Source organism: Apteryx mantelli, chromosome 8 (assembly GCF_036417845.1).
Source record: "Apteryx mantelli isolate bAptMan1 chromosome 8, bAptMan1.hap1, whole genome shotgun sequence".
NCBI classification, from domain to species: Eukaryota; Metazoa; Chordata; class Aves; order Apterygiformes; family Apterygidae; genus Apteryx; species Apteryx mantelli.
The window spans coordinates 40,595,670-40,611,508 of record NC_089985.1 but is presented as its reverse complement, the minus strand read 5'-3'; the positions used below and the strand labels follow the sequence as shown (position 1 = coordinate 40,611,508).

The window sequence follows — 15,839 nt, the reverse complement described above, 5'->3', positions numbered from 1 at the left end:
TATTCTAACATTGTTAAATAAATTGCATTTTGTTCCATATTCATGTTCCAACTTTAAACAGAATAAAATGTTAAGAGTTTATACTTGGCAGATACCCCTTAAAGCAAACAGATGAATAATATTCTGTCATACTTTCCACATGAGCAAAAAACAGTTGCTAACTTTGAAAATGGGAACATATTGGCTCTGTTTCATAACAATATTTCAGAAATGTGAGGGCTGCATTTTACTTTGCAAAAAGAAGAGAATTGCCCAGACTTGCATGTCACTGTGTAATTTAAGGAAAAGTTCTGTGTAATATAAGCTATTGCCGTTTTGACACCCCTTTAAAGTCACAGGGCAGCTAGGGTTTAAATGGTTCACTAGAAAAGCCCAGGCATAAAATAAAAAAATAAGAATGCTGCTGCTTTGTCATCATTAAATTTACAGAGCCCCACAGCACTGCCGGTACACCTGGTTCCTAGAAATAATCAAAAAATAATTCAGAGGGCAAATACGATCTGCCTAAGTAACTACGTCGCTCAGTTATTTCTTATTTCACGTTCCACGGCGAGAGCCGGTTTAACGTGCCGCCTCCAGCGCAGGGGCGGATAAAGCACCGCAGTGAACATGCGCTGGCACTGCTGCTTCGTGCGGCTCGGCCCCGAGCGGCCTGGGCCGGCGCTGCGGTCCCTGCGCCGCTGAAACGGGGACAGCCGCAATTGCCCGACCCCGCGGACGTCGCAGTCGTGCAAACGTTCCGCTCGGAGCGTTTCGGGGCGCTGCACGGCCTCGCCGTGCCTCGGCCCCGTCCCGTCGAGCGGGCGCCCGTCCGCGCGGAGACCCCCGTTTTGGAAGCTTAATAAAATTAGTCTCTTATGCAATTAATCCCTTGGCAAGGACGTACTGAAGCAATTATTGTACGTTCTTCTTTGTCATCGTAAGAAAGTTTTACAGCGTCTCTATCCAAATTACTCATTTTTGGAAAGCAAAAGCCGCCTAGAAAATCTCAACAACAGCACCTATGAATCTGATTTACGTATCGACCAAAAATAAATAAATTTGCTGCAATGTTACCCTCTGAGATTCACTCTCTTTCTCTTCTCAAACACTTTACAACTCCTTCCCCACCAAAGCTCTTCCCAGGAAGCCCCTGCGCATTCGGGCAAGCGGGAGACACCGGGCCGGCCGTGGACCTCTTCGGCAGAGCAGCTGGATGCGGGACAACCCTGCTAATGGTGTTTGGAGCTTCCCTGGCAGATTTCTTACAACACCCTGCAAGATGAACTGCAAATCACGCGCCTGCAGTTATGCATACGGCAGGAAACTTCTTGCACCTATGTTTTGTTTGATTTTAAGGTTAAGCTGGGAAGGCAGGTTCATCCAAGTTTCTGGACGCAAAGGAAAAAAACGCAGAAAGTTTCGGAAGAGCAGTCAAGCAGGATAAGATTAGAAGTGCCAAGTGTGGCCTCTTCTCTCAAGCCTCTGTGCGGCACAGCAAAACGTGCCCCTTCCTCCCTGGATCCGCTCGCGGAGCCGCAACGGGCTCACACGCGCGTCCCTTATCCAGCTCTCATCAGGCATTAACCTTTAGATAAGGAACTTTTGGTGGAACCATCATCCGCTTCACTCCATAAATTGGCTCCGAATCCCTAATTTCTGGGACATGCATATTTTTAGACACGGCACGTGTCCCTCACAAATTTGATCCCCCCCCGCCATGATTTACATAAAGCACCACCTCTGTGATATATAAAAAAAAGAAACTTGAAGTATACCAGAAATGTTAGTTCTCCTCACGGACAGAAGCACAGGCAGGGTTCAGGCACCTTTCAAATGGCCTCATCCGGACACTAAGGACTTTATTCCTAAGTATTTTACCACCCCTTTATGGGCATAACAGGGCCTCCGAGGGAACGTTCATGCAACTGATACCACCTTAAAAAGTCTCTTTACACTAAAAGTGTGGCATAACCAGGCTTTAACGTATAAAGATCTGAGTCCTCCAAGGAGCAACGCTCTGGGAAAACAGCGGGGACGAGGATACGTTGAATGCCTGGGAGTAGAAGGGGAGAATAATAACAAGGTTTTAAGTAGCGCCTTTTTTGTTTTGCCTTTCATTAAATCTCTTTTGTCAAGTGACCTTCATTTTTCTAAAAAATTAACATTTAAAATTCTCCAGTTAGCACCGCTAATGCTGACTGTCTCCTTCACATCTGCTTATTCGCTGCTAGCGACTGAAACTACTGAAGCGTTGAGAAAACGAGACTTTGCTGGCGCCTGCCCGACGGCTTGAAGGGACACGTGGCTACTACGAAGCAGAATCGCGAAATCTTCCGCAATATAGAGGAAATAACACACAATCATAAGTGAGAACATCATTAATGAAAGCATTTAATTTAGAGCAAAGGACAATTTTTATGGCATAGCACACAGACCCCTTCGCTAACATGGGAAAGTATCTTCATTTTCAAGCTGCTTTTCTACGCAGCGATTTTCTTTCTTTCTTTCTTTCTGTCCTATGGAAGTATGGGCAAACAACCCATTCTCCGGCAGAGGGGTCTCAGAGACCTGGTCCTTTCCTTGATAAAACTGCTGGGGATAGTTGGTGACGCAGGAGGGGTAACTGCTTGCAGAAGGTAATTCCTGCTTCCTCCTCAGCCTCCGACGACTGCAGTAAAGCTTTGAACTATTCCTCACTGACACAAAAGCTTGCGAGGTCCCAAGCGTCAATACCGAACACTGCAAAACGGGGGCTCAGGACTTTTGCAGCCGATTTTCTCTCTCACCGCCTCTTTCCTGCGCTCCCGTATTTTCTTGAGCCACAGCGTTGTTTCTGCTCCTCCCTCCCCTCTCCTTCCTTCTAACATTTAATTTGTCTTATGTGACTCGAATAAGTCCTTCTTTTGGTGACCTAATATTTTAACCTTAAGCCTGATGAAAAACAGACTTCGCAAATCTGACACTTGAATTAAAAGTGAAACACATGCCTCAGCACAAGTTAATTAAAAATAATACGTATAATGTTAGCTTGTTTAAACTATTATTTCACCAAAAATTTGCACCCATCAATAACCACTATAGCCCACAACCGCTGCAAAAATACCAGTAACTGCCATAAGCCAAAACTCACTGCAGAAACCAGCCGTTTTACCTCTCCTTTTATTTACAGGGAGTTTGGTTTTCCAAGGTCCTATTGAAGATGCCGGGCCAAACTGGGAGGCCGGGAATCCCCAGCGGCGTCGCGGGGCGTCACCAGCGTCAGCAAACCCCGGCAGGCTGCCAGCTGGGAAAGGGGGCTTTCTAGCGAGGAAACCCCTCGCTAGGACAACGAACGCGCGTGAAAATACGCGCTTCCGTGAGAGCCGAGGCACGGCGCAGGGCACCGCGTTCGCTCCGGGAGCGCCGCGCCGAGAAGGGCCTGGAGCCGCCAACTCTGCAAATCCTGCTTTGGAGGAAGCACGGCGTGAAAAGGGCAGCTTGCGACTCACGGACGTGCCAGGCGCCGTCCAAAGCGCTCGCTCTTGGGAGAGAAGGCCGCCTCCGCCGTGCGCTGCGACGTGCTTCCCTCCGCGCTTTCCGGCTGCAGCCTTAAAAGAACTATTAAGTCAGTTCTGACCTCCCCCCTTTTTTTTTTTTTGCAAGGCTGACCAGCTGGAAACGCTGCAAGCCGAAAACCTTTGCCTGAGCAGCTCCGAAAGAAAACCGCAGCTTGTCGGCAACGATACTGTCTGCAGAAAGCACGTAACCTAATGCCGCTTCGCAGTTCCTTCGCAGGTCGTCACTGGTGTTCAAGGTGGGGAAAATACTCGTCTCCCTCCCAACCAGCAACGAGAGTTTTATGAATCAAGCGGCAGAAGAAGGAAAAGCTATGCATTTTTCTGGACCGGTTGCCCAAGTTTGGAGGAAATGCAATTTATTAATATTTACCAAGAAATAAAACTATCATAATTGTTTTTTTCAGAGTTTTATTTTATTATTCAGCGTGGCAGCAGTTCAAAATAGTAATCTGATAAAATTCCTGCATCAGAAGCAATTACGCTAGCTTGCCGCTGTGAACGATCACAAATTTCTCCGCTATTTTGCACGTGATTACTTGTGTACTTTGATGCAAATTACAGTGAGGTTACTTATAAAATTCAGTTATAATACTTCTCACTAAGGGAGCACAGCAGCGTCTGCCAGACTTGCGGCTTGTTACGAGCCTCTCCACGGAGTGTTGGGCTGAACCTGTGACACTAAAATCTCAGCTATATTTCTGAAATTAATTGGTATTGATAAGGTTATATGCATGTTACGAATTATGTTAATGCACTCCCTCACTAGGAAAATATTATTGAAGATAAAAGTAGCTCCAAGAACTGTTTCTAAAACCTTGTTTTAATAAAGTCTGCCATGGCCTACTTTTGCAGTTGTACTTTATCAAATCTAAAAGCTGGTTTTTATCTCTGACTAGGTGAAATGCTGGTTTGTATCAATACTAACTCTTATCGTGGCCTGGTAATACAAAACATGTATATTACAACTGCATAAAAAGTTAAACAGGGATTAAGCCAAACATCATTTAAAAAGGCATGCATATATACCATCCATGCGGCAAGGCGATTTATGCATAGGGTCTGAGAGATGAAAATCAGAGGAAACTCTGGTATTTATCTACCATTGCTCCTTTTATCCAACTGAGGAACTTTATTTTGGCAAGACTACTATTGCCTATTTTGTCCCACAAAAATGCCTTATATGCCAAGGATGGAGTAACATTCCTGTATTATTCATACTGAGGAAAAATATGGAAAAACCCCACAGAAGTCGATGCAGTTATTCTAGTTTTCCACCTGTATGACTGAGACCAGCATCTGAAACAGCCACCACTCTTAATGTGAGTTATCGCCGGGAACAAAACTTCCAATACAAGGCAAATAAATAGTCTCCAGATCATTCCTTCACATTTATTACTATTCTCATTAACTTTTTTGCTCCTTTCACACCTGCAGAAGACAAGACACTCTCTTAAGACCAAATCATTATCTGCTAGCGGTGCCCAGGCCTAATCTGCACCCATTGAGGAGGAAAAACTGACACCACAGAGTTTTAAATAAACGCTAACTATTACCACGAGACGTTCACAGAAAAGTCACACAAGGAGAATTCTGAAACTCCCATAGTTACAAACAATAAGGAAAAGGGGCTTATTACGCTTTTAAGTGCTTCGAGATTAAGAGGGTCTGCAATAATTTGTAGTTGTCCTTCACAAGATGGAGACAGTCGAACTATCAGCAATAATGCAGAGAAAATACAAAAGTGATATTACATATGTAACATCTTTTTACATATCAATACAACAAAATAGCTTCTATTCCAAACGTAATTAAAGAAGCCATTAAAGAGCAGCTACTAAAATCAGACAGTTTGAAAACGGGCAGGGGAAGACAGCTTGCACCCAAGCGTTTTAGAAGACAGTGTTTCAGTGACCTTTCCACTGCTGGGGACTTTGCAATATTGCAGGAAAGCTCCTGCAGCGCCATTATTTGCCCACCTCATGGGCAGACCCGTGTCTGCCAGTACGTCTGCTACCCTCCAAGCCCAGCCAGTGGAAAAGCTCCCATGAAGCCCAAGCAATAAAGGATTTAAGGCAGTAACGGAGCTGGTGTCAATTCACATATGAGCGTATGGGAAGGCGATCTATCAGATGAGCTTTGGTGAAGCCAAGGGTGGGGAAGAGAATAATGTTCGTATATAAAGGCATTTGACTTGACACCGCACAAACATCATGGGCTGAGGGGATTTTAGGTGTCTAAGGAGAAGGCTATGAAGCCAGAGTAAAAGGTTGTGTTACTGCTCTGAAAAACTGGATTGCATGAAGAGCAATGAGAAGGACTAAGCGGCTGCAAAACCTGCCTAGGCGACCGAAGGAGCTCAGAGCGTTTAGTTTATCCAAGAGAAAGAGGCATGGTCATTTGATCTTAATCTATAAATACTGACTTTATAATAGGCTCATCTAAATAGTAGAATAAGCTACACGAAGTCAAGCTAAGAACAAAGTGTATTTTTAAAAAAGAGGATAACGAACCACTGAAACAACTTACCGAGAGGCAAAGTAGCTCTCCATTACTGGGTATTTAACATCAAGATAGGATTTTCTTGCAACGATGTGCTCTAGTTAGTTCAAAACTACGGGAACTGAAACCTAGCTTCACCGAGGGCAGTTCTGCGCCCGCGTCACCCAGGCGGGTTAGACGGAGGAACCGCAACGGTCTCTGCTCACCTCTGCGACCTCCCACTCTGCAATCTAGCTCTGAACCGTGAAGGGGGCCGGCTCGCAAAGCCTCGAAAGAGAGTGCCCATTCATCCTGAGAAAAAATCATCATGTTCCAGAGAAAAGGTATTTATTTTAAATAGATTTACTGACACCAGCAATTTGCAGAGTAACATTTGCGATTAACTTTTGCTTAATGTGGCTCTTTGTTGGCTCAAGCATTAATAACGGCGTCCCACTAATAACGGCTCAGATAACTGTCTTCCTTCCGCTCCGAGGCAACCACACACACGTTTTCCTGTTAACGAGATCAATAAACTTGACGCTTTCTGAAATCAATGATTAACTCCTTTTTACTGTATTTGAACTGGCCCACTTTTACTGCTTTGCACGGCCAAGGCTAGGGCGTCATGCATGTTTTTAATTATTGGGATAAATAATATAACACCTTATAATCTTCCTCCTTGCACTTAATGATTTTGTGATGAAGTAATATAAATTGCGATTGGCTCTAACGACACGCAGGCTGGCTATGCAACTATAGGATCTTTCCAGGAAAACTCATTCTGAAGGTTTTATACTGTACGGCAATAGCGAAAGCCGCTTGGGCCAATAGAGATTTATTCCCATTTTTAATGTTTTTACTAGCGTGAGTAAACACTCGCCCCGCGACCGAAAGCGCTGGTTCTGCTGGGGGCTGCGGAGCCCCGGGCGAACGCTCCAGCTGAGCTCTGCCTGCCCGGCACGGCCCGACGGCAACGCGCGGCGCTGCCGGCTCAGCGCGGGAATTGCTGCTCCCGGCGTCCGAGGTTTCCCCGCCGCGGAGATGCTCCCCCAGGAGGGGACGGGCTCGTTCCTCACGGCACGGGCGAATCTCCCGGCGCCTCGGGGACGACCTCGGAGACGCGCGGGCTCCCGCAGCGTTTGGCGGTTCCCGCACGCCGCGGTCACGCGGGCCGGCTGTAATCTCTGCCCGAAGCTTTGAGATGCAGCACTACCTGAGCGCGACACAAACCTGGCCTATTCACCCGTGAATCTCAGAGACGCTCTAAAGCACAGCGATGATTTTTTATTTGCCCTCTTCGAAGACAAGCAATGCGTTCAGGGCAAGCGCCCTCCAAAACAGAGCTGCACAAAGATAGGCTCTGCTTTAGGCAATACTGCGACCTAACCGCGGTGCAGGACGGCTGAACTGAATTGTTCCTGTAATATTGTCCGCTCCTAGCCTTTGGGCTCAGAGAAATCCTTGCAAGCCATTTAAATTGCCCTTGTGATTAGAGCTGCTTGAGGATTTTTTTGATGAAAGCTGTCTTAGCTAGAAAACATTATCTTTTGAAAACGGGAACGTTTCATACAAACGCAGCGGTTTGGGTGAAGTTGCCGCTGCGCTCTTTCAGCAGCTCCAGGTGGAAATCTGGGGTCAGCCCAGCCATGGGTGCGTTCTCCGGGCGGCGCACGCGAGGCACGGCGAAGCCAGGTGTACGCTCTCCGCTCCCAGCCGGAGCCTGGGTCTCCCTCAAATCCCATGAGCGTGCCAGGAGAGGGGCTATCCCGCGCTCTTGTTTTCTCAGAAGAATGTCTAACGGTCCATTTTGACACAGAACAAAACCAAATATTGAAGACTCGACATTTTTTAACCAAACGGAATTTCTTTTTCCCAGCCAGTCCTACTTGCAACAGTTAAAAAATATCTGCACAAATACAGCGCACTGAAAGCTGCAGAAGAGCATCCGGGTAAGCAATGGAGATTTTCAGCCCTTCCTGACTTTGTTTCCATTCTGTTGCAAACATCAAAATGATCCTCGGCCTGTCCCTTTCTAAACACATCAGGAAAATACACACACAGTCTGTAATGCAAGGTCAAATTATATAATTACAGGGTTTCTTTAAGTGTTTGCATAAACAATTTAGATCGCCACATTTTCAAGTGATCCATCAAAACCCCTTACAGAAATGAAAATCTGTCCTCTGCCCTCACTTTATCTAAGGTCAAACAAACTCAGTGCAATGCAACTAATGCAACAAGGCTAAATGCAACATGCTAAAAAGCACCTAAACATAAAAAGGCACAAGATCTGATCCAGTATTTCCAAAATGCCGAAAGCTGAGCACCTCCTTGGCAAATAAAAACAATTTCACATTTTCCTCTTCACTTCCACCAAATGTGGCTAAAGGCTTGCCCACCGTAATACTTGCATATTCCACATCATCTGCCTCTCTTCTGACACCTGCCTGCGCGTCGAGAAACTCTTTTATTGTATAAAACACAAATACTCTTCAAATACCGGCCGGAGCATTGCACCAAGGCCACTTCTCTGCCACACATCTATTCCCATATGTAGCTGCTGCGGGTGATGCCGAGCAGAACGAAAAGAAACGCAGCTCTTAACAGCACATTGCCTTTGCCTCTGTATTATAACGGTGCATTAGGGAATTCTTGCTCCTGATGTCCAAGTCAGAACGAACTTTACTCCCTTTTCTCTCCCCGTTTAAAAAAAGTATTGACATCAGTGTGATTAATTTGCTTTCAGATCATACAGTGGTGCCTTCAGACCGTGCCCTACCTTCTTTTCAGGAAATACCGCACGAGACAGAAGGGCTCTCTGTTTGCATCGCAGGATAGATAAGGGTTCAGCACTTCAGTTAAAATTTGTAAAAATATTTATCGGATCCCTTCTCAAAGGTGAAAAGCACTCTCCGAGGTAAATCTTGCTCCAAATTCCAGGTCAGCTGTTTTTCTGTAGATTTACCATAGCGTTACAGAACACAACTGAACCACTTCGTTAGGAATGAAGTAGCGTGAATTAGGGGCACGCTGCTTGTTCAGCTTTTTGCAGCACTGCTCACCTGAAAACCAGTGGAAGATGCCCGGCCACAGCAGACAAGACTGACGATCCAGTGCTAAATATATATATGTGTATGTATATATGTATGTATGTATGTACAGGTTTGGGCCTCTAGAGCCAGAAGTTCATCTCCCTGGTTTTTTGCAGAGCATACATGCAAAATCTGCAGCAAAACACTCAAGGGTGTCAAACCCTAGACAAGGGAGACCAGTGCGATTTTAACTGCATCTAAAATAGTACAAAGCACCTGCAGTTAAGGCACCTGAAATGCACCTTAATCCCACTCTGCCTCAGTTTCCACCCGTGTTCTGGGAGATAAGAGAAGGTGAAGAGGCAAAGGATTCGGAGGTTCTCAGATAACACACATATTTAGCTATACGAGTACCTTGAGATGGACACAATATCCCAGAATACTCAGCATAACCAATTCATTTAACACAAGACACAAATGTGGTTTCCTAAATACTGTACTACCTTCACCCCGAGATTTTCGTTTGCCGTTGCTTGCTCAGGGAGGCCCAGGCACGCACCTCTCCCTAAATGCACACCCGGGGGCCTCCGCCGGCGTTCTCCTGCCCGCGATGCTCCGGGGGCAGAGCAGACACGCGTGCAGCAGCTCACGCACGCCGCGAGGAGCACGAGTCCGCCTCTGCCCGGGAACACTGAATTTCCACGACCGGCCCGCTCGCAGCGGATAATCGGACTCGCCGACCTTGGCAGAACTCAGCGGGGATTATTTTCACTCGGATGAAGTAATGCAGCAGCCTGTAACATGGTTTCTGTCAGTACCAGCCACTCAGACTTCATCTTCACACCACTTGAGTTTTTGCGCAAATATATTTATATTGGCCTCCGCGCAGAATATCCCACTTCCAGCTTGCGTCTGAGCTCCTCCGCGTCCCAGGCGCGGGCTGCGGCATCAGCCTGCAGTGGGGCTGTAAAAGGTCCAGGGCCCAAACTTGGGGGACTTGCCTTCAGGCCTCATTCGAAATTCCCACAGTCACTAAGCGACCCCGAGGCAGTCGCTGCAACAGCGACGACATCTGCTACGGGGCTGGAAATCAATACGGCTCATTCACCAGCGCCCGGGCTCGAGCCTGGCGCCCCAGCTCCGGCACGGAGCAGCTCCGGGTGCTGCCGGCGGGCAACGGGCAGCAGCGGCAAAGTCGGGCTCAGGCTTCTGTTCTTCACTCTTTATCAGTGGTTTTTCTTCCACAAAATCTAGCTGCTATGGTCAAAGGGAAAAGTCCCTCTGTTGCCTTTGAAGCCCTCAGTCGAGCACGCAGTTGGCCACGGCTCACCTGGATGCTAGCCAGCGGTTATGCATTTTCTCGTTGAAGAGAACCATGCCGACACGCAGCCACAGAGAGCCACTGTATAAAAGATCTGTTTTAATAAAAAGCCCAGATGTGTTTAACGAAAAAAAAGAAAAGAAAAATCTTAATCGCTGAAAAAGAGGATGGGAGAATCCTGTGGGGTTTGTGGTTTCACAAACCTTGCAAGCTATTTCTGGGCATCACAACCCCATTTGATCTTATGAATCAAATGCTCCTTAAAATTACAGCCCTCTCCTCTCTCCTCTTCTCTTCTCTCCTCTCCTCATTCCCAGTAGTTAAATAAAGACAAAAACAATACCATATTTAGCTGATACATAGAGAAGGCTCCACTAAGAATAAAATGATTGTTCAAGAGCAATACTGACCCAAAGAATGCATGTGCTCTGCACAGGAGGTGCCAGTGTGGGGTCTACACTTGGAGCCCAATTCCTGTTCATGCTATTGTCTCTCTGGTGCACAGTAAGCACCGCAGAGCTAAGAGGAATAATGTTGATGAACTAGACATTTTTCTCCTTCAAAATCTAAAACAGTATGTTTCATGAACTTACAGAATATTTGCAAGGAGGTGCCACACTATGTTTCCAATGTTTCCTCTGTAATGCAGTCAAAAGTCCACTTTGGCAAGTGAAATATTTCACCTGCAGGTTAAGCTTTCAAGAAAATGTGCTCATTATGCAGTAAGTTGTCTGCGTTTTTTGTATAGCTCGCAGAGCTTCGACACAAAATATAGAGTATTTTCCTGAATCCTTCCCATTCGACTACAGTCAAGCAGGTTTTGCCTAGTTCAGTTTTAAATTGGACCACGTCAAAAAGCACTTTTGTTTTCTTTCCCACCAACGTTCTCATGACAGTCCTTGAACAGTGTGTGCTCTATCTCCTTTAGTTTCAGCAATCTGCACCTAAATTTTTCCCAGATTGCGTGAATGCAAGGTCAGGACAAGCATAAAGCCATCACTCCAGGTAGTGGAGATGATATGGAACGAGAAAAAGAGGACAAAAATCTTGGAAAAGATTGGGCATATAACCATTTTCCCAGGCCAATTGTTATAAAATTATAATCTCTAATAATCTCTTAATCTCTATTGTTGTATTAAATTCTCTTGTCTCCTGGAATCTGCTGTGCTCTGGCCCATTTCTCTCTCTCTAGGAACCAAACAGAGCTGAGATTAAGAGGCACATTCCCAGGTCCTTCAAGAAACAAACCTTGGCACGGACAATGGACAAAAAAGTAAGTTTCAAATTGTGCCATCCTGGATGTCTGCAAAGTCTTCTTACACCATCTCTTGGAAAGAAAAGGTATCTCGGAATCTCTTAGCTTTCTGATATGAAATGTGAAGCATGGGAGCTTCAGAATGCTCCCTTTGATCTTCCTCAGATTATTCATTACTAGTTGGTGGGGTCCTTTTCCACCAGCAGCCAACAGGGTCTGACTTATCCGCCAGAAGACAGCCCTCGCCCAGACTCCCGGCTGCGGTCGGGGTGGAGGTGCCCTTGACACCATCCACTTGGTGGAAACTATGTAAGTAGTCCTAAGAGCCGGAAGGGGAGCGCAGCAGCCCAGCTCTCAGGCAAGCATCCGAATTGCGGGGCAGACTCGTTCTCACTCTCCCCACAGCTCCGGGAGCTGCTTGTAACTGCCTGTGTATCTGTAGCACCTTCCTTCAAAATGAAAGATAAAATAATGATTTATTTATAAAGCAGGAGTGTGCATTCTTATTTTAAAGACGCTTTCTCGAGCTCCGTTACACATGTGGAGAACCAGAGCACACCAGAGGAATGTAACCTCGCAGCCGCGCAGATAAGGCTTTAAAGCTGACCTTTGCAAAATGCAAGAGAGTTAAAGGAAGGACATTCAGGTCAGCCAGTGCTCTCTGAGAGGAATACCTTGGTGTCGCGATTTCCTTAGGGACTGTAATGGTATGTTCCTGCTGGAGTTTCTCTTATTTGCTTGTGACCACTTGGTCAGTGGTCACAGACATTTGGCTCTCGCTAACTCCAGCAGTATTTCAGGAAAGCAGAGAGAATAAGGATGTAACACGCACGTGAATTGTTACGCTATCTAGTTTTGCCTGTCTTCTTTTACACGAGTTATCCATTTAACCTTTTGATTTTTAAGCAACAGTTGGACCATCTATTTTTCTGCCTTCACATCACCGCAGAACTCTGCACCTATAAATTATGTGAAGAAAAGTGCAGAGCATATGGATTTTTTTAAAAACATGGTCCTCAAATTAAATCCTTAAACGATTAGAACCTTCCACTCACGGTAGATTAATAAAGACAACATGGGGAAAGCACGCCCACTAGGAAAGGCTGCCACTTTCCGTCTATTTTGTTGATTGTGTTATCATGGGAGAAGAAACACATGTTGTTAAGGCACAAATACCATCAAAGTGAGATTTTTTCATCTACATAGCATTCTTCAAAGTGTTTTCCAAATTTAAACTAAATTTAACCACTAACACTGTGACTATATACAATAACTGTCCATTTGTTCACAGCAACGCCACAGGTCAGCCTGGACAACAGGAGAACATTAAACATAAGTTCACATGAACATCTTCCGGGGAACCGAAATCATGGACCCACAGTCGGTTTATCCAAGGCACCAGGACTAACGGCCTAGCTTTTGAAAAAATGGCACGAGGATATTTTATGACCCAAGTTCGGACCCTTCCTGAAGAAAGCACTTCCCCAGATGATCCCCTCTAGTCTTAAATGATGGGTAGAGAGGTCAGCCGTGTACTAGATCTGTCGCTCTGGAACTTGAAAACTGAGGCAGGCATGGGTGGGTTTAGTTTTCACAGATGAAAGCAGGTGTTTCTCTACCTATTGCTCATCTAACAGCAGTGAAGAGTCCTAAAATGGCAACAAGACTATGAAACAGCATCAGAGTCTGAGGGCTAATGCCTTCAGTGGAGGAGGATCTTACAGGGAACAGGCTCCAGGTTCCCTTCATCTTTGAAGAAATTTTCAACCAAAATATCGGAAAAGCAAGGCAACCAACTCTAGAAAAACTTAAATATACTTGCCTTCAATCCAGAAAATTTATCAAAGCTGGATAAAATGCTCTGTTCCCCTACACTGAAGAGCAGTGCTGCCTTTAACCCGGGATTTCTGCAAACAGCTTTTTTGTGACACTTACCTACATAATGTGGAATTCCTCTTACCACAGGCACTTCGACCAAATTTTCATTAATTTCATTGTTAGTAGTTTGTTTGCCAACTTGCCCGGGGAGCAAAAAATGCATGAGTAGGATATACATTTCTCAAGATATTTTTTGCATGGGAAGAACTGTAAACAGCTAGGAACAGAACTGGAGGCAATTTCCAGTTCCACAACACATAATTTCTCTTCACTGTTTAGCTTAATACAGTTGGAACGAAACCTCTGCTGCTATCCATAAGGTTGTTGCACTCATGCCTGTGATAGCAGACATGAACTGGGTTCAACACAATGTACACAGTTTTTTTTACTCCAATTTAGTATGAATTCCAAGTTTAACATTTTTTTTTCATGAGTTTCTTCCTGATTCTCTTAATTCATACATTTAATCTGGGGAGCTTCTACAAGAATGTAATTGTTCTCTATTCAATAAAAAGGAGTCCCTGAGCACATTTCTTTGGATATGTTTCTCTGCAATGTTTAGTACAATGTGACCTCTTATTAGACAGAGCCTACAATTTTCCAGGGTAATGAAGTGTGATTAAATATCTTTTTTGGTTGCAAAATTACAAGGCACAAGGATAAAATCAACTTTTGAAGAGGAAGTCTCACTTTATTTTCACCTTCCTTCCACATTCTTTGTATTTGTACTCATGTAAAATAATGGTCAGGGCATGCTGAAAACAAAATGAAAATCTGGATTATTAAGCTGCTTATACTGCCTAATTTAATGCCTGATACGGTTCATATGGAAATCAGTGACTGTTTTTTCCCTCAATTTATGAGCTTTGAGCATAGAATAAGGCAGGGCCATGTTAAGATACTGAAGCTAGAAGACGGGTGATTAGGTCAAGAGAAGTGTAATAATGTTAGTGCAACATTATTTTAACATTAACCATTATTATGTGTACTCCTTCTAGTCTCTAAACTAGCAGTAATCTCAGGAGTTTGGATTTGTCTCCATGGCCTGAATGAAGTTGTGTTGACATTGCCATCAAGTTCAGTCCAATCCTCACTGACCTGGTGGGACCGTTTGCAGTTACGTCACCACAACTGGGTGGGCTGCTGGCTGGTCAAGTTCTGGTTCTTTTATTGTGAAAAAAAAAAAAAAAAAAAAACTGCCAGAAGGAGAATGGAAAAAGGTTTCCGTATATATTTTGTGTAAAAAAAAATGTCAAGCATGTCTAAATGGCCTAGACAGTGAAGTTCTAGCACAGCCTTCCTTTGCTGTCTGTGCTCACACCCGCTCCTGTAGGTTTTTCACAGCCAAGGGCATGTTGCCCAGCCTTACATATTTTAGAAACCCCAAACTAAGCAGAAGTAGACACAGAATCGGACCTTCTGTCCCACAAATCACTAATTAACTCTCCAAACTGCTAAAGAACACGACAGTGCCCACTTCTCGAAGCTCTGTGAAGCTCCGTAAAGCTTCGCTCCTCCGAACACCGCAGCCACAGAAAGGAGCCGACTATGAGCAGAGAGCTCCCCTTCCCAGACAAACTCCAGCCACTTCCTTCAGTTACCTTCCAAAGGAAAGACAAAAACACATTTTATGATGTTCCATTAGAGGGCATCCTAGCATGTCCTTTTGGGGGTAGGTGCTTTCCCTACTTTCCCTCTGCAATACTTTGTGAACTATCTTCCAGAAAGACAGTCAGGAGCGTTCACATCCCCAAACTTTCACATCCCTCATATTATATTAATAGTTTAATTTTCTGTTTTCGTTGCTGCTGTATTTCTCCTCTAACAGTGCAGCTCCACTCATTAGGACAGGCTGGTTTTCAGTATCGTTCCACATGTGTAAGATGATAATAAACTGGACACGCAATCACCAAATTAATTTCAAACTTCAGAACAGTAGAAGGTCTGACTTGAAAACATTAAGGGACTATAAAAAGGTAACTGATCATATATCTTGAAATTAGAGGGGAAGATATATGTGTTCTCAAAACCTACTAAAGACAGAATCTCAGCTGCCAGAAACCAACAACGTGCTAACTGCTAAGATACAACAGCATGGATCCAAGAGCGGGAAGGGCACCTAAGCTGCAAGGTGCCAGACAGCCGTTGTTAAAGCAGTCATTGCTCCCAGCCAGGCACTTGATCTTTAAGAACTCAGCTCAATGACTGTTTACTAAAACAGACATAGATAGCTACAGACACAGAGCTTACTGCCATCAGCCCTATTAAAATCAGTAGAAGTCCTCCAGGCAGTAAAAACTACATGCAGCAATAAATATTTTCACGAGTGGACT

At 44.9% G+C, this 15,839-nt stretch overlaps 1 protein-coding gene across 2 annotated transcripts in view; it reads right to left on the bottom strand.

The window, feature by feature from the left end:
* Positions 1-15,839, bottom strand: part of ROR1 (receptor tyrosine kinase like orphan receptor 1) — a 165,274-nt gene that overhangs the window by 21,226 nt on the left and 128,209 nt on the right. The gene's annotated exons all lie outside the window — the stretch shown is intronic.